At 43.2% G+C, this 20,530-nt stretch overlaps 1 protein-coding gene across 1 annotated transcript in view; it reads right to left on the bottom strand.

The window, feature by feature from the left end:
* Positions 1–20,530, bottom strand: part of LOC144494938 (E3 ubiquitin-protein ligase MARCHF3-like) — an 83,875-nt gene that overhangs the window by 22,377 nt on the left and 40,968 nt on the right. The gene's annotated exons all lie outside the window — the stretch shown is intronic.

Genomic DNA, 20,530 nt, shown 5'->3' with positions numbered 1-20,530 from the left:
CCATGTAACTATCTAAATGCTTTTTAAAAGATAAAATTGTACCCGCCTCTACCTCTGACAGCTTGTTCCAGACACTCACCACCCTGTGTGTGAAAGAATTGCCCCTCTGGACACTTTTGTATCTCTCCCCTCACCTTAAACCTATGCCCTCTAGTTTTAGACTCCCCTACCTTTGGGAAAAGATATTGACTATCTACCTTGTCTATGCCCCTCATTATTTTATAGACCTCTATAAGGTCACCCCTCAGCCTCCTACGCTCCAGAGAAAAAAGTCCCAGTCTATTCAGCCTCTCCTTATAACTCAATCCATCAAGTCCTGGTACCATCCTAGTAAATCTTTTCTGCACTCTTTCTAGTTTAATAATACCCTTTCTATAATAGGGTGACCAGAACTGCACACAGTATTCCAAGTGTGGCCTTACCAATGTCTTGTACAACTTTAACAAGACGTCCCAACTCCTGTATTCAATGTTCTAACCGATGAAACCAAGCATGCCGAATGCCTTCTTCACCATTTTGTCCACCTGTGACTCCATTTTCAAGGAGCTATGAACATGTACCCCTAGATCTCTTTGTTCTGTAACTCTCCCCAACGCCCTACCATTAACTGAGTAAGTCCTGCCCTGGTTCAATCTACCAAAATGCATTACCTCGCATTTGTCTAAATTAAACGCCATCTGCCATTCGTCAGCCCACTGGCCCAATTGATCAAGATCCCGCTGCAATTGGAGATAACCTTCCTCACTGTCCACCATGCCACCAATCTTGGTGTCATCTGCAAACTTACTAACCATGCCCCCTATATTCTCATCCAAATCATTAATAGAAATGACAAATAACAGTGGGCCCAGCACGGATCCCTGAGGCACACCGTTGGTCACAGGCCTCCAGTTTGAAAAACAACTCTCTACAACCACCCTCTCGCTTCTGTCAAGAGGCCAATTTTGTATCCATTTAGATACCTCACCCTGGATCCCGTGATATTTAACTTTATGCAACAAACTACCATGCGGTACCTTGTCAAAGGCCTTGCTAAAGTCCATGTAGACAACACTGCCCTCATCTACCTTCTTGGTTACCCCTTCAAACAACTCAATTAAATTTTGAGACATGATTTTCCACTCACAAAGCCATGCTGACTGTCCCTAATCAGTCCTTGCATCTCTAAATGCCTGTAGATCCTGTCTCTCAAAATACCTTCCAACAATTTACCCACCACAAATGTGAGGCTCACTGGTCTGTAGTTCCCAGGCTTTTCCCTGCAGCCCTTTTTAAACAAAGGCATAACATTTGCCACACTCCAATCTTCAGGTACCTCACCCGTGACTATCGATGATTCAAATATCTCGGCTAGGGGATCCGCAATTTCCTCCCTAGCCTCCCACAACGTCCTGGGATATACCTCATCAGGTCCCGCAGATTTATCTACCTTGATGCGCTTTAAGACTTCCAGCACCTCCTCCTCTGTAATATGTACACTCCTCAAGACATCAATATTTATTTCTCCAAGTTCCCTAACATCCATGCTTTTCTCAACAGTAAATACTGATGAGAAATATTCATTTAGGATCTCACCCGTCTCTTGTGGATCCGCACATAGATTACCTTGTTGATCCTTAAGAGGCCCTACTCTCTCCCTTGTTACTCTTTTGCCCTTTATGTATTTGTAGAAGCTCTTTGGATTCTCCTTTGCCTCATCTGCCAAAACAATCTCGTGTCCCCTTTTTGCCCTCCTGATTTCTCTCTTAACTCTACTCCTACACCCCCTATACTCTTCAAGGGATTCACTTGATCCCAGCTGCCTATGTACGTCATGTGCCTCTTTCCTCTTCTTGACCAGGGCCTCAATATCCCGAGTCATCCAGGGTTCCCGATTTCTGCCAGCCTTGCCCTTCACTCTAAGAGGAATGTGTTTACCCTGAACCCTGGTTAACACATTTTTGAAAGCGTGCCACTTACCAGATGTCCCTTTTCCTTCCCACAGACTCCCCCAATTAACTTTTGAAAGTTCCTGCCTGATACCATCAAAATTGGCCTTGCCCCAATTTAGAATATTTAAGTACAGAAATTTAAGATAAAGTTTGACTGTGATGTTTACAATCACAAATGAAAGGCTTTGATAAAGGTACAGAGGGGAAAGCCATTTCTAGTAATCAATGAATCAAATGTAAGATCACTAGTGAAGAAAAGGCCTGACAAAATTTATATACAGAAGGTCGTTAGGACATGGAATATAAGAAAATGTGGTAGAAACAGAAATCATATTTGGCTTATAAACAAAAAGTGGATAAATATTTGGAAAATAAGTATTTCAAAAAGTATGATGAAAGGGCACAGAAATTAGGCTAAGTGACCAGCTCTTTAGGAAGGAATGGTCCTGTTCTGCGCAGTTCATTTCAATGGCCCTAATCTTAACATGGAATCAGAAATGGTGTGCAAGAGCCTCTAAGCAGGTAGCAGACCCAGAAACTACTGACATGTCAAAGGTGTGGATTTTAATGGTTGGGACTTATTTGCATAAATTTCCCCATGCTCCCACCTGGATTTCATAGAATTCTTAGTGCAGAAGTAGGCCATTCGGCCCATTGCGTCTGCACTGACTCTCTGAAAGAGGATCTTACCCAGGCCTAAACCCCCGCTCTATTCCTGTAACCCCACCCATTTACCATGGCTAATAAACCAAACCTACATATCTTTGGACACCATGGGGAAATTTAGCATGGCCAATCCACCTAACCTGTACAGCTTTGGACTGTGGGAGAAAACTGGAGCTCCCGGAGGACAAGGGGAGAATGTGCAAACTCCACACAGACAGTCACCAAGGCTGGAATTGAATCCGGATCCTTGGCATGGAGGCAGCAGTGCTAACCATGTGCCACCATGCTGCCCTGATTTGAGGTATAGGGAGGAATTTGAGAAACAGAAGGCTGTTGCCATTAGGAGCCCCTGGAGATGATTCCTGGGTGTCATGGAAGTCACTTTACAAATATCTGAAATGCCAATAAGTTATACATAGAAGAAAGAAAATTACAGCACAGGAACAGGCCCTTCGGCCCTCCAAACCTGCACCAACCATGCTGCCCGACTGAACTAAAACCCTCTACCCTTCCAGGGACCATATCCCTCTATTCCCATGCTATTCATCCAGACACCCCTTAAAAGCTCCAAAAACAACTGACAGCCAAAAGACTAAAAGACAGAGAAAAGCATTGTTCTATTAATTTAATGGATATCCTGTATATCAGATCATTGTGCAAGATTTAGTTGCATGTCCTACAAAATGGACAACGTAACATTAAAATCACCATAAAGATAAGACATAGGAGCAGAATTAGGCCATTCGGCCCATCGAGTCTGCTCCACCCTTCAATCATGGCTGATATGTTTCTCAACCCCATTCCCCTACCTTTTTCCTGTAACCTTTCATCCCCTGGCCAATCAAGAACCTATTCAACTCTGTCTTAAATTTACTCAATGCCCTGGCCTCCACAGCCTTCTGTGGCAATGAATTCCATACATTCACTACCCTTTGGTAGGGCCAATGTTATTCACCTGCAAAGTTCAAGTTTGGGATTATAGAAGAAAGATAGGCACAATCATCAAGGGCCAAGGGGAGATGATGGCATGGTGATAATGTCACTGGACTGATAATCTAGATGTGGAGATGCCGGTGTTGGACTGGGGTAAGCACAGTAAGAAGTCTCACAACACCAGGTTAAAGTCCAACAGGACTTTAACCTGGTGTTGTGAGACTTCTTACTGATAATCTAGGACATGGGTTCAAATCCTACCATGGCAGCTGTTGGGATTTAAATTCAATTAATAAAAATTTTGGAATTGAAAGCTAGTCTCAGTAATGGTGATCATAAAACTATTGGCTGTCATGCAAGCCTATTTGGTTCACTCATGTCCTTTAGGGAGGGGAATCTGCCATTCTTACCTGATCTGACCTTCATGTGACTCCAGATTCACAGTATGTGATTGATTCTTAACTGCCCTCTGAAATGACCCACTAAATCATTCAGTTCAAGGGTAATTCGGGATAGAACCAATCTTGTCAACAACATCCACATCCCATGAAAGAATAAAAAAAAGGTTGCTGTGTTTTGAGTGAAAAGTTAAATAGAATCTCTCCTTTACTTTGTCAAGTGTAGGTATAAGATCCTATTGCACTATTCAGAGAGAAGGGGAGAGGCATTGTTCTATTAATTCAATAATATCATATATAGGTTCTGGTCAATTGTTATCCTTCAAGCAACTTGACAAAAAAAAGACTGATTTCTTATCAGTGTTTGTGCAAAGATTAGCTGCCACATTTCCCTCTACTGCAACAATGGTGACACTTCAAAAACTGTCAAGTGTTTTGGGGCATCCGGAAATCATGAAAGGTACCATATAAACACAAATTCTTCTTTCCTTGAATATTGCCACATGATTGTCAGCAGCCACATAACCGGGAGGAAGACTTTGCCTAATACCTCATCTCAAGGACAACAACTATAATTGTGCAGGACTCCGAGTACGTCATTGAGAGTGCCATCTTTCACAATTGTATTGTATTTATTGTCAGCAACAGCACCTCAATTCCAAATATGGTGGGAGGCAGAATAACTTTGTTTTTTGGCATGCAGGTGATAGATTGTTTTGGGCTAGTTGAATTGGACTTGATTCAGTTATTTGGAGAATTTGCTAATAATGTTGATTTGACTTCAGAGCTCAATCTGGCACTTCTACCATAACAAGCAGTGTTTGATTCTATTCTCCTTGCCCAAGACATCTTGCAGCTTCTGACATCCAAGTCTAAGTTGGATAGTTGAATCATAGCACTGTGTTGTTAGATCAATTGCCTTCAATTCTGCAACACATTTTCCTGGTTCAATAGAATGAAATTGACTCAAATCATACAAACATTTCTAGAGTTCTGTGAATGTTTTGAGCGATGATAAATGGTGCACCCTTTGGGCTGACACCCATGTCACCAAAGATCTGGTGAGTGACCAAATAGTGGAGCCTCCAGGGTTCGACCTTTCTTGAAAACAGTGGCCTACACTCAACACGATTTGCACTCTCCATGCATGGACATTACATCTTCTCCACAAATGGATTTTCAAGGACAGCCCAGCATGCGGGTGTGGTCATCTGGATCAGACTGGAGACGAATGGGGCCCAAGAAAATTTGCTGCAGAATTGAAGGCGATTGATCTTACAACACACTGCTATGACTCAACTATCCAATTTGGACTTGGATGTCAGAAGGTGCAAGATATCTTGGGCAAGGAGAATAGAATCAAACACTGCTTGTTATGGTAGAAGTGCCAGATTGAGCTCTGAAGCCAAATCAACATTATCAGCAAATTCTCCAAATAACTGAATCAAGTCCAATTCAACTAGCCCAAAACAATGTACCACATGGCTGCCCAAAAACTAAGTTACTCGGCCTCCCCCCTTATTTGGAATTGAGGTGCTGTTGCTGACAGAATGACAGCAATGGGTATTAAAATTGACATTGACATATTTAGCTGTACTAGTTCAGAGAGTATGTACACATGTATATGTGTTGAGGAAGAAGAGAAAGGGGGCGGGGGTAAAAAGAATGATCAGATAACTCTAATCAAATGTACTTCTGGCTCACTACCCACATTCCTTCCTGTGTAACACCTGTCCTAGGTTAAATACTAGTATCTATTAAGGAGGTTCTAGCAGAGGACTGAAAAAATCATATATAAAAGATGTTATGAAGAGGAAGCAAGATGTGAAGAGGACATAAAGAGCAGGATTTTCCACCTTGATTGCCCAGTAAACAGGAAAATCCAGCCCAAGGTCAACAGACCGTTCCATGGTCTGCCTCTTGCCCCCTCTGATTCCTGTGGTGGGCGGGACAGTAAAATTCGCCCCAAAGAGTCTCCAGAGGGATTTGGATTGGTCGAGTGAGTGGGCAAACATTTGGCAACCAACTCAACAACCTGTTCCTGTTTTCCTCCCATATCTTTAGATTTGTTTAGCGCCAAGAGTTATATATAACTTCTTTGTGAAAATATACAACGTTTTGGCCTCAATTGCTTTCTATGGTAGTGAATTCCATAGGCTTATCACCCCCTGGGTGAAGAAATTTCTCCTTATCTCAGTCCTAAATGATCTATCCTGTATCCATGATGTGGAGATGCGTTGGACTGGGGTAAGCACAGTAAGAAGTCTCACAACACCAGGTTAAAGTCCAACAGTCCTGTTGGACTTTAACCTGGTGTTGTGAAACTTCTTACTATCCTGTATCCTCAGACTATTACCCCTGGTTCTGGACACCCTTGCCATTGGAAACATCCTACCCTGTCTAGTCCTGTGAGAATTTTATAAGTTTCTACGAGGTCCACCCCTCATTCTTCTGAACTCCAGTGAATATAATCCTGACCGACTCAATCTCCCCTCATACGTTATTCCAAGGATGGCAGGACGAAGTCTGGTAAATCTTCACTGTACTCCCTCAGATAAGGAAATCAAAACTGCACACAATATTCTAGGGGTGGTCTCATCAAGGCCTTGTTTACCTGCACAAGACATCCCTTGATCCTGTACTCAAACCCTTTCACTATGAAGGTCAACATACCATTTGCCATCTTCATTGCCTGCTGCACCTGCATGCTTACTTTTAGCAACTGGTATACAAGGACATTAAGGTCTCAATGCACATTCCCTTCTCTCAATCTGCCTTCCTGTTTTTGTTACCCAAGTGAATTATTTCACATTTATCTACATTATACTGCATTTACTATGCATTTGCCCACTTGCCCACTCAACTTTTCCAAATCACACTGAAACAACTCTGTATTCTCCTCACAGCTCATCCTTCCACCCAGTTTTGTGTCATCTGCAAATTTGGAGATATTACATTTAGTTCCCTCAGCTAAACGATTATGTACATTATACGTCTGACTAAGTTTTTGGTCATCTTCCCAAGTATCCCCTTATGTGACTCTGTCATATTTTGTTCGAATGCCTTGAAAACTTTTATCATGTTGCAGATGCTTTATAAATGCAAATTGTTGCTGCATCTATCATGGTTTGATTGATGGTTCATACCAGATTATCTGATATCCACCAAAGTGTCTTAGCACAGATGAGAAGTTTCATATTCCACAGCTCTAGTCATAATGCAACTATCATGGATATTGCTATACAAGTCAACGTTTGAAGCTTCAAAAACTCCCTCCAAAAGTGGAGTTTAATTTGCATGCAGAGTATAAAAGTGTGGGTGGTTGCCATTTTGAAATGTCATCAGCATCCATCACAAAATGAGGGCATGTCTTAAACTCCCACTCAACCCTGGAACACCTAGATAACAAGGACACCCATGTCAGACTCCTATTTATTGACTACAACTCAGCCTTCAACACTATTATTCCCACAAAACTGATCTCCAAACTCCGTGGCCTGGGCCTCGGCACCTCCCTATGTGACTGGATCCTGAATTTCCTAACTCAGACCACAATCAGTAAGGATTTTGAGGAGGGAATGGAAAATGCAGAGGGTGAGGTGTGGATGGGCATTACAATAGCCTTTGGGTAGGTACCGCACAGGTATCAATTGGAGAGGATTGAGGGGCATAGGATTGTGAGGAGATAACAAATTGTGATTAAAAACTACTTAGATGGAACGAAAAAGAAAACGTAGGGGTAATCGTAGTTCTGCAAATAATTTCAAATGCACAACAATGTCTTGTGAGGTTCTGTTTTAGGATTACTTATTGTTTACTGCGGACAGCAATGTTCTGAATATAGGACTAAAGGGAGTGATGCCTAAATTGATGAAGGATACTAAAATAGTTATAAAATGTATAGTAAATGAATGTGAATAGTAAACTGCAAGGGGATATCTCTAAATTGGTGGAACAGGGAGGAAAAGAATTTGCCAGCAACTGTTAAGTAATAAATTCTGATAAATTACATATGCTCTTTGGAGGGGGAGGGGGTGAGAAATCTGAATGATGTGGAAGAACAGAGAAACTTCAGGCTAACAAGTAAAAGCAGCACTCCAAGCAGATATAAAACACTATCTGAATATTGTTTATTACAAGAAGTACTAACCAGAGAAGTAATGTTTAAATATAAAATATGAGACTTTTAAGAGTGGTTCAGGGATCTAGAATAAGGGCACATAGGTATGGAATGTAAGAGATTTAGGATGAGGGGGGCAGGGTGGGTGGGGTAGGGTAGTAGGAGATTCTTTTTAGATAGCAGATTGAGAGTATGTGAAATACAGTTTCTAGAACGAGCATTGCCAATTTTCAGAAGGGCTTTACTGGTGTTAAAAGGATATGGAAGCAAATTGGACATAGGATTAGGAAGAGTCCTTAATCCCTCAACCAACATCACCCAAAAGATTATTTGGTCATTATCAAATTACTGCGTGGGGGTGTGACGTCATTCAGCAGGGTGGGGGGGTGGTGAGGTTGGTTTGGGGGCAGGGGATGGGGTCCGTTCCAGGGGGGTGAAGGTCTTGTCAGCATAGGAGATGAAGTTAAAGGGGTGGGGGGGGGGGGGGGGGGGGGTGGTTTGCTGGGGAATCCTATGCGGGTGAGGAATACAATGAGGGGTGGGTGCTTGGGTGTGGGGGACGGGTCCCATGTGGGACGTATTCTTTCAGCATAACTGCACGTAAAACTGGCAGAACCAGCCGAAGTTAGCGATTTTAAATTGCTCTGTCAGATGGTTCCCAGCCCAGCACAATTGTCCATGGCAAGTTAGGGCTTCCGAACAATTGCTGTGAAAAACGCTTACCTGGGAACTTCCCAGAGGAATTCCCCAGTGCAACTTTGGGATACACCCCAAATGTGACGGTTTCATTTTTAATATTGTTTCAGTTCTCTTGATAACTCAAAGTTATCTTCCCTTTTGGAATGTGTGTTATTAGGGGATTTGTGTGAGAAGGTTGAAAATTCCATGATGTGGAAATGGCTGTTCAGGGAGTTTTCTATGGGTTTGTATTTACAGGGCATTTTGCTTGAGCTGAACGTGAGGCAAACCTGCAGATCCATCTTTTTTTTTCAGTAATAGAGTCATAGAGATATACAGCACGGAAACAGGCCCATCGGCCCAACTTGTCCATGCTAATCAGGTTTCCTAAAATGAACCAGTCCCATTGCCTGCATTTAGCCCATACCCCTCTAAACCTTTCCTATCCATGTACCTGTCCAAATGTCTTTTAAACGTTATAATTGTACCTGTCTCTACCACCTCCTCTGGCAGCTCATTCTATATATGCATCACCATCTGTGAGAAAAAGTTGCCCTCAGGTACCTTTCAACTCTTTCCCCACTCACCTTAAACCTATGCCCTCTAGTTTTGGACTCCCCTACCCTGGGGAAGTGACCTTGGCTATTGACCTTATCGAATCCCCTCACAATTTTATAAACCTCCATAAGGTCACCCCTCATCCTCCGACACTCCAGGGAAAAAAGTCCCAACCTATCCAGCCTCTATAATTCAAACCTTCCAGTCCTGGTAACATTCTTGTAAATCTTTTTTGCACCCTTTCCAGCTTAATAACATCCCTCCTATAGCAGGGTGACCAGAATTGTAGGCAATGTTCTAAACGTGGCCTTACCAAAGTCTTGTACAGTTGTAACATTACATCTGAACTCCTGTACTCAATGCTCAGCATTTGGCACACTTGCCTCCATCGGTCGTTCTTCACCATCCTGTTTACCTAGGAACTATGTACCTGCACAACCAGGTCTCTCTATACGACAATACTCCCCAAGGCCCCACCATTAACTGTGTAAGTCCTGCCCTGGTTTGTCTCACCAAAATGCAACACCTCGCATTTACCTAAATTAAGCTCCATCTGCCATTCCTCAGTCCACTGGCCCAGTTGATAAAGATCCCATTGTAGTCTGAGATAACCTTCTGCACTATCCACTACACCACCAATTTTGATGTCATCTGCAAATTTACTAACCATGCCTCCTAATATTCTCACCCAAATCATTTATATAAAAGACAAACAATAGGGGATCCAGCACCAATCCCTGCAGCACACCACTGGTCACAAGCCTCCAGTCTGATAAACAACCCTCTACCACCATCCTCCGTCTCCTACCGGCAAGCCAATTTTGTATCCAATTGGTTGTTCTCCCTGGATCCCATATGATCTAACCTTACTGACCATTCTCCTCCAGTTTTCCAGCACCTTTCCCGTCCATTTAATTAATCCCGAGACTAGAAATATCTGTCTTCTGATGGGGATAGACCAGCAGCAAGCACATCCTATTGATTCCAGTTGTTTTAAAATGTTAGGAAAACAAAGGTAATTTTAAGGGATTTATATTTGTATTAGGTAAAATTAGGAACATGTAGTTTTAGGTGGGTTTAATTTAATGCTTGTGACTGGAAGAGTAAAACTTACAGTTGGATTCATGCTGGACAAAAGTGTTTGTATGTATGGGGGTTGGTTTCAATTTCAACTGTCTCTATTATGCTTAGCGAGGGCTAAGGCTTGAAGAATAATATAGTTGCAGGGGCAATACTTAGCTATAGAAGATCCACTTCCCAGAGAGAAGGGAAAAGGCTCCAAATTAAAGAGAAAATTGTGGGGAGCAGAATGATGGCAAAGTGGGCTTGTGAGAAGCCAGAAGATCCAAGGAGACAGCCTAAGGTGGGTGTTTCCCTACTGCACGCCTGTAAAGCAATAATGTTCTATTAGCTTGGCTGAGTATCTGAAAGAGTTTGTGGAAAGTGAAGCTTCAATGCACATGACAATCTCAGGGAGAGAAACCGAGTACGAAGAGATTGAACCCTGGAGGTGGATCCTTGTTGATGACATCCAAGAGAAAGCATCGTTTGGGAGAAGATTCCAAGGTTCATACTAAAGACCAAGTTCAGTAAGACCGGTTGGCTCCTGGTGTGGCAAGCGTCTGTAGGAAATTGATGAGAGATCCATAGCACCTACTTTGGGTGACTTATGTCACTTCATTTCAGAGTGTGGTGCGTCTGACCATGGTTCACCTATTGATTTACATGAACTGTGTACATACTGTGAATATTAGTAAAAACAACATATTTTGTCACCTGTTATCTTTACAAATCTGTATATATATCGGGGTGGCACAGTGGTTAGCACTGCTGCTTCACAGCACCAGGGACCCGGTTTGATTCTCGGCTTGGGTCACTGTGTGTGGAGTTTGCACATTCTCTGTGTGGTTTCCTCTGGGTGCTCTGGTTTCCTCCCACAGTCCAAAGATGTGCAGGTTAGGTGAATTGGCCATGTTAAATTCTCCCTTAGTGTACCCGAACAGGCGCTGGAATGTGGCGACTAGGGGATCTTCACAGTAACTTCATTACAGTGTGAATGTAAGCCTACTTGGGACTAATAAATAAACTTTAAATCTGCAAAGGTATAGTTGGAGACCTGCATTTATAACAAAATTGATTTTCCGGTTTAATAAATGTTGTATTCCTTTGTTGAAAATTCATCAGCAGACTCTGTGTTCAGTTCAGCTACTGCCCTCCACATTGGTAAACAAAAAATAAAAGTTAAGATCTGTTAAGCCATATTCCGCTTTGGAATTTAACTCATGCAGTAGTAATATCAGATGGGATTGAAATGTCATTAAGAAAGTCCCTAACATATATAATTTTGTTCTGAGGAGCCAGTCTTGGAGCTCAGCCAAGCATTCATAATGAGGTCAACTAGCGAAAACATGTGTCTTACCATCGTTCTAACTGTTTCTGTGGATACAGTAGCCAGATGGTCTCATTAAGAATGGCTAACTAACTTAGCTCAGCAGGCAATTCTGGAACAGCTTAAAGAAGTGATTGGCATCTTTATTACTTTGTAATAACCTGATTTTATGTTTTCTCAATGCCTGCCTTTATTTACACAATTTAAGAGGTGCAAAATGGCTAAACGTTTTTTGTCATTGATAATATGAATGGTTATGATTGATTGACAGCTTCCTGAGAAAGCATTTTGAAGGGAATGTTTAATTTTTTTTGGCTACTGACTTGGGACTAGGGCACTCCCATGATTCATGGCTCCTCGGAGGTATCTTGAACCACTCCTGGTAACAGAATGGCCTGACTCCATCAAAATTGCAAGTGGGGGGGTGGGGGTTTGAAATGCCCACCCTCGCAATTAATAGAGTGCAATTTTACTGGTGCACCCTAATCCTGCACCAGTAAAATTGCTGGAAACAGGGCTAGAGGTGACAATCCCAGAATCAGATTTTGCCATTTTTAAAAGCTTTTGGACTCCATGACAATCAGGCCTAAAAGTCTAATATTTAAACTTCTGGGAACCACAAGACATAACAGAAGCATTGTATATAGAATTCTTTCAACATCTCTGCTTTATTTCATTTTTTTGCTGATCTATAAATTGAATTAAGGCAACTAATGCAAGATTTCTAATTGTACAGAACATCCTGTCGACATAAAGAAGGGATCAGTGATGCTTAACCCAAAAGCTATCCAGTGCAAATTCAAAATTTGTAAGATTGACGTCTTGATAAAGGATAAATTTATAATTGAACAAAGATAATATTTGGCCAAAGTTTGCTGTTACTCAAACAGTAACATATTCATTTAAATTGTGATATTATTGTACAGTCTTTGAAAGTTTCTAATATATCTAACTCTAACCAAAAAAAAAAGACCACTGTGAGAAAGTAAAAGTGAAGGTAAATTTATAAATTTTCTAAAATAATTTAATTGGTGCTCGAAATGTTGGTCAGGGGGTTAAGCGCTGCACTTGAGATGTGGGAGATCCGTGACGCTTCCAGCGTCTTGGACGACGACATCTGCAGGAAGTGCACCCAATTGCAGCTCCTTACAGACCGCATGGATAGGTTGGAGCAGCAGTTGGATGCACTTAGGAGCATGGAAGTGGCGGAAAGCGTCATAGATAGGATGTGGAGAGACGTGGTCACGTCCAAAGTGCAGGCAGATAGATGGGTGACTGCTAGAAGGGGCAGGCAGTCAATGCCGGAATCCCTTATGGTATCTCTAACAAGTAAACCATTTTGGATACTGTTGGGGGGGATGGCCTATCAGGTGATAACAGCAGCAGCAGCCAGAGCAGTGACACCACGGCTGGCTCTGCTGTTAAGCAGAGAGGGACAAAGAGCACTAGAGCAATAGTTATAGGGGACTGTATAGTTAGGGATGCAGATAGGCGCTTCTGTGGATGTGAAAGAGACTCCAGGATGGTATGTTGCCTCCCTGGTGCCAGGGTCCAGGATGTCTCTGAACGGACAGAAAGCATTCTGAAGGGAGAGGGTGAGCAGCCAGAGGTCGTGGTACATATTGGTACTAACAACATAGGTAGGAAGAGTGATGAGGTCTGGCAGCAGCAGTTTAGGGAGTTAGGTAGAAAGTTAAAAAGCAGGACCTCTAGGATTATAATCTCAGGATTACTCCGTGAGGCTAGAAATAGGAAGGTTTTACAGCTCAACACGTGGCTAAACAGCTGGTGTAGGATGGTAGGTTTCAGATATCTGAACCATTGGGATCTCTTCCGGGGCATGTGGGACCTGTACAAGGAGGACGGGTTGCATCTAAACTGGTAGGGCATAAATATTCTGGCCGGGAGGTTGCTAGTGTCACATGGGAGGATTTAAACTAGTTTGGCAGGGGGGTGGGACCCAAAGCAAAGGTGAATTAACAGAAGGGGAACTAGAGAGTAGGGCCTGTAAGACTCAAAGAGCAGGTAGGGTGTGGTTGCTAATCAAAGAGGTCTGGTGGACTGAAGTGCATTTGTTTCAATGCAAGAAGGGTAACAGGTAAGGTAGATGAACTTAGAGCTTGGATTAGTACTTGGAACTATGATATTTTTGCTATTACAGAGACTTGGTTAAGGGAAGGACAGGATTGGCAGCTTAATGTTCCAGGGTACAGATGTTTCAGGCAGGATAGAGGAGGATGCAAAAGGAGTTGCACTACTGGTTAATGAGAATATCACAGCTGTACTCCGGGAGGACACCTCGGCGGGCTCATACAGTGAGGCAATATGGGTAAAGCTCAGGAATAGGATGGGTATAGTCACAATGTTGGAGGTTTACTATAGGCTGCCCAAGAGCCAGCGGGAAATAGAGGAACAGATATGTAGGCAGATTTTGGCAAGGTGTAAAAATAACAGGGTTGTTGTGGTGGGAGATTTTAAACTTCCCCTATATTGACTGGGACTCACTTAATGCAAGGGGTGTGGATGGGGCAGAGTTTGTAAGGAGCATCCAGGAGGACGACTTGAAGCAGTATGTAGATAGTCCAACTAGGGAAGGGGCCGCACTGGACCTGGTACTGGGGAATGAGCCTGGCCAGATGGTCGACGTTTCAGTAAAGAAATCGTTGTATCCACACTAGCTACAGGGGAGGTCCCAGAGGATTGGAGAATAGCCAATGTTGTTCCTTTGTTTAAGAAGGGTAGCAAGAATAATCCAGGTAATTACAGGCCAGTGAGCCTGATGTCAGTGGTAGGGAAATTATTGGAGAGGATTCTTCGAGACAGGATTTACTCCCACTTGGAAATAAGTGGATGTATTAGCGATGGTTTTGTGAAGGGTAGGTCGTGCCTCACTAACTTGATTGAGTTTTTCGAGGAACTGACGAAGATGATTAATGAGGGTAGGGCAATGGATGTTGCCTACATGGAGTTCAGTAAAGCCTTTGACAAGGTCCCTCATGGCAGACTGGTGCAGAAGGTGAAGTCGCTTGGGATCAGAGGTGAGCTGGCAAGGTGGATACAAAACTGGCTCGGTCAAAGCAGACCGAGGGTAGCAGTGGAAGGGTGCATTTCTGAATGGAGGGCTGTGACAAGTGGCGTTCCTCAGGGATCAGTGCTGGGACCTTTGCTGTTGTAATATATATATAAATGATTTGGAGGAAAATGTCACTGGTTTGATTAGTAAGTTTGCGGACGACACAAAGGTTGGTGGATTTGCGGATAGCGATGAGGACCATCAGAGGATACAGCAGGATATAGATCGGTTGGAAACTTAGGCGGAGAGATGGCAAATGGAGTTTAATCCGGACAAATGTGGGATAGTGCATTTTGGAAGGTCTAATACGGATAGGAAATATACAGTAAATTGTAGAACCCTTAAGAGTATTGATAAGCAGAGGGATCTGGGTGTACAGGTACACAGGTCACTGAAAGTGGTAACACAGGTGGAGAAGGTAGTCAAAAAGGCATATGGCATGCTTGCCTTCATCGGCCGGGGCATTGAGTTTAAAAATTGGCAAGTCATGTTGCAGCTTTATAGAACCTTAGTTAGGCTGCACTTGGAATATAGTGTTCAACTCTGGTCGCCACACTACCAGAAGGATATGGAGGCTTGAGAGGGTACAGAAAAGATTTACCAGAATGTTGCCTGGTATGGAGGGCATTAGCTAAGAGGAGAGGTTGGAGAAACTTGGTTTGTTCTCACTGGAACGACAGAGGTTGAGGGGCGACCTGATAGAAGTCTACAAGGTTATGAGAGGCATGGACAGAGTGGATAGTCAGAGGCTTTTTCCCAGGGTGGAAGAGTCAATTACTAGGGGGCATAGTTTAAGGTGCGAGGGGCAAGGTTTAAAGGAGATGTACGAGGCAAGTTCTTTACACAGAAGGTGGTAGGTGCCTGGAACTCACTGCTGGGGGAGGTAGTGGAAACAGATACGATAGCGACTTTTAAAGAGCGTCTTGACAAATACATGATAGGATGGGAATAGAAGGATACAGTCCCCGGAAGGGTAGGGGGCTTTAGTTTAGTTTAGGGCAGCATGGTCGGTGCAGGCTTGGAGGGCCGAAGGGCCTGTTCCTGTGCTGCAATTTTCTTTGTTCTTTATGTCAAGGCTTTTTAAAATGATACTGTAATGCGATAGAACCATGATTTAGGCTGTTAACTGTAAAATAACTGATGTTGAATTATTATAGTGCTTTTTAATGTGGTCAACTACTGTTCTGTTAATTGGCCCGGTTCTCAACCGAACCAAGGAGTTGAAACCAGAGAAGCACATGAGAACACGCCCGGATGTTTTTGTTTGACTATGTTTTCAACATTGCTTGGTTTTGGTTTGGTTTGTATTAAACTGTGATCCAGAAGCCACAGAGTGTTAATCTTAATAAAAATAAAATACTACGGATGCTGAAGATCTGAAATAAGTTTAATCTTGTTTGGTCGGAGGTCAGTCATTGACCACCTGCCGAGGCACTGATTTTTTTTACTGATATGAAATATCGCATCATAGAACATAGAACAGTACAGCACAGAACAGGCCCTTCGGCCCACGATGTTGTGCCGAGCTTTATCCGAAACCAAGATCAAGCTATCCCACTCCCTATCATCCTGGTGTGCTCCATGTGCCTATCCAATAACCGCTTAAATGTTTCTAAAGTGTCTGACTCCACTATCACTGCAGGCAGTCCATTCCACACCCCAACCACTCTCTGCGTAAAGAACCTACCTCTGATATCCGTCCTGTATCTCCCACCACGAACCCTATAGTTATGTCCCCTTGTAATAGCTCCATCCACCCGAGGAAATAGTCTTTGAACGTTCACTCTATCTATCCCCTTCATCATTTTATACACCTCTATTAAGTTTCCCCTCAGCCTCCTCCGCTCCAGAGAGAACAGCCCTAGCTCCCTCAACCTTTCCTCATATGACCTACCCTCCAAACCAGGCAGCATCCTGGTAAATCTCCTCTGCACTCTTTCCAGCGCTTCCACATCCTTCTTATAGTGAGGTGACCAGAACTGCACACAATATTCCAAATGTGGTCTCACCAAGGTCCTGTACAGTTGCAGCATAACCCCACAGCTCTTAAACTCCAACCCCCTGTTAATAAAAGCTAACACACTATAGGCCTTCTTCACAGCTCTATCCACTTGACTGGCAACCTTTAGAGATCTGTGGATATGGGCCCCAAGATCTCTCTGTTCCTCCACAGTCTTCAGAACCCTACCTTTGACCCTGTAATCCACATTTAAATTTGTCCTACCAAAATGAATCACCTCACATTTATCAGGGTTAAACTCCATTTGCCATTTTTCAGCCCAGCTTTGCATCCTATCTATGTCTCTTTGCAGCCTACAACAGCCCTCCACCTCATCCACTACTCCACCAATCTTGGTGTCATCAGCAAATTTACTGATCCACCCTTCAGCCCCCTCCTCTAAGTCATTAATAAAAATCACAAAGAGCAGAGGACCAAGCACTGATCCCTGCGGCACACCGCTAGCAACCTGCCTCCAATCCGAAAATTTTCCATCGACCACCACCCTCTGTCTTCGGTCAGACAGCCAGTTACCTATCCAATCGGCCAACTTTCCCTCTATCCCACACCTCCTCACTTTCATCATAAGCCGACCATGGGGGACCTTATCAAACGCCTTACTAAAATCCATGTATATGACATCAACTGCCCTACCTTCATCAACACACTTAGTTACCTCCTCAAAAAATTCTATCAAATTTGTGAGGCACGACTTGCCCTTCACGAATCCGTGCTGACTATCTCGGATTAATCCGCATCTTTCTAAATGGTCGTAAATCCCATCCCTAAGGACCCTTTCCATCAATTTACCAACCACCGAAGTAAGACTAACCGGTCTATAATTACCAGGGTCATTTCTATTCCCTTTCTTAAACAGAGGAACAACATTCGCCATTCTCCAGTCCTCTGGCACCATCCCCGTGGACAGCGAGGACCCAAAGATCAACGCCAAAGGCTCTGCAATCTCATCCCTTGCCTCCCACAGAATCCTAGGATATATTTCATCAGGCCCAGAGGACTTATCGACCTTCAGTTTATTCAAAACTGCCAAGACATCCTCCCTCCGAACATCTATTTCCTCCAGCCTATTAGCCTGTAACACCTTCTCTTCCTCAAAAACATGGCCCCTCTCCTTGGTGAACACTGAAGAAAAGTATTCATTCATCACCTCGCCTATCTCTACTGACTCCATACACAAGTTCCCACTACTGTCCTTGACCGGCCCTAACCTCACCCTGGTCATTCTTTTATTCCTCACATAAGAGTAAAAAGCCTTGGGGTTTTCCTTGATCCGACCCGCCAAGGACTTCTCATGTCCCCTCCTAGCTCTCCTAAGCCCCTTTTTCAGCTCATTCCTTGCTAACTTGTAACCCTCAATCGAGCCATCTGAACCTTGTTTCCTCATCCCTACATAAGCTTCCCTCTTCCTTTTCACAAGACATTCCACCTCTTTTGTGAACCATGGTTCCCTCACTCGGCCATTTCCTCCCTGCCTGACAGGAACATACCTATCAAGGACATCCAGTATTTGTTCCTTGAAAAAGTTCCACTTTTCATTAGTTCCTTTCTCTGACAGTTTCTGTTCCCAACTTATGCCCCCTAATTCTTGCCTAATCGCATCATAATTACCCCTCCCCCAATTGTAAACCTTGCCCTGCCGTACGGCCCTATCCCTCTCCATTGCAATAACAAAAGACACCGAATTGTGGTCACTATCTCCAAAGTGCTCTCCCACAACCAAATCTAACACTTGGCCCGGTTCATTTCCCAGTACCAAATCCAATGTGGCCTCACCTCTAGTCGGCCCATCCACATATTGTGTCAGGAAACCCTCCCGCACACACTGCACAAAAAACTGCCCCATCCAAACTATTTGACCTACAAAGGTTCCAATCAATATTTGGAAAGTTAAAGTCCCCCATGACAACTACCCTGTGACCCCCACACATATCCATAATCTGCTTAGCAATTTCTTCCTCCACATCTCTATTACTATTTGGGGGCCTATAGTAAACTCCTAGCAACGTGACCGCTCCTTTCCTATTTCTAACTTCAGCCCATATTACCTCAGTGTGCAGATCCCCCACGAAGTGCCTTTCCGCAGCCGTTAGCATCAGATTAAAGGATTTGAAACACCACCACTTTCTTTTAGAAAAAGAAATGGTGACATATGCTATTAAATTTAGCGTTCTTTGTGATCCCTTAAAATTATGTCACTAACAGGACCAAATTATACTGCCAAATTATTTGAGTGTCTCCAGTGCAGATAACTGTTCTTATTCGCAATACAATTTAAAGGACAAGCCTTTAGAATTGTAAAAAGTTCTGAATAAATCCAAATTTTAAACTTATAATCCACAATGATTGAACTAAATTTTTAACATTTGATTAAAAATAGCTTCCTCAATGAGACAGGATAAAGGCTGTCTACAAACGATTAGAAGGAAGTCATCTGATCACATGATGCCACAGATTGGAGGAGCAAAATAACTTTGACATTAGATTACTACTTTGTAATACATCCAGGATACATTTTTAAAATTCTACTCTGGATAATTTTATTTTGATTTGTTGGTCTAGTGGCTGTTGGTGCAAAAAGTGAATGCACCATTAAATATGGTTATATGATGAGCACATATAGTAATAACTAGCATCATAAATAGTGTTAACTATTTTTTGGTTACTATGGGTTTACAATTTATTTGCATAATACTCAATCGTTCAAACCTTTCCAGGCACATTGCCTTAAGATTCAGTTTGCATTTCCTTCTTTTCCATCCTCCTGCTTCATTTACTTCCCAGCTATTTTTTTACTTGTTAATAGGTGGTGTGTGGGTTGCTGGCAAGGCCAGAATTTATTTCCCATTCCTAATTGCCCTTGAGATGGCGATAGGGAACCTCCTTTTTGAATTATTGAAGTCCATGTGGTGTACCCACAGTGCTGTTAAGGAGGGAGTTTCAGGTTTTTGACCCAGTGGCAGTGAAAGAACAGGAATGTATTTCCAGGATGATTGGTGACTTGGGGTGCGGTTGGGGAGGCGGGGGGGGGGGGGGGGTGGGGGGAGAAACATTAGTGGTGTTCCCATGCATCTGCTGCCTCTTCTAGGTGATAGAATTTGCAGGTGTGGAAAATGCTTTCTGAGCCTTGGTGAGTTGCTGAGGTTCACCTTGTCGACGATGTGACTGTGTGCTGGTGGTGGAGAGTGTTTAAAGTGGTGGATGAGGTGCTGATTGGAGTAGTTTACATTTTTCTGGATGGTGTTGTGCTGAGTGTTGTTGGAACTGTATTCATCTAGGCATGATGTGGCGATGCCGGCATTGGACTGGGGTAAGCACAGTAAGAAGTCTCACAACACCAGGTTAAAGTCCAACAAGGTTTATTTGGTAGCAAATACCATAAGCTTTCGGAGCCATGCTCCTTCGTCAGATGGAGTGGTCTCTGTTCTCAAACAGGGCACAGACGCAGAAATCAAATTACAGAATACTGATTAGAATGCAAATCTCTACAGCCAGCCAGGTCTTAAATGTACAGACAATGTGGGTGGAGGGAGCATTCAACACAGGTTAAAGAGATGTGTATTGTCTCCAGACAGTACAGCTTGTGAAATTGTGCAAGTCCAGGAGGCAAGCTGTGGGGGTTACTGATAATGTGACATAAATCCAACATCCCGGTTTAGACCGTCCTCATGTGTGCGGAACTTGGCTATCAGTTTCTGCTCAGTGACTCTGCGCTGTCGTGAAGGCCGCCTTGGAGAACGCTTACCTGAAGATCCAAGGCTGAATGC

This window comes from Mustelus asterias, chromosome 6 (genome assembly GCF_964213995.1).
Source record: "Mustelus asterias chromosome 6, sMusAst1.hap1.1, whole genome shotgun sequence".
Classification (NCBI taxonomy): domain Eukaryota; kingdom Metazoa; phylum Chordata; class Chondrichthyes; order Carcharhiniformes; family Triakidae; genus Mustelus; species Mustelus asterias.
Note: the sequence above shows the minus strand (reverse complement) of the source record. Positions and strands in the feature narration are given on the sequence as shown.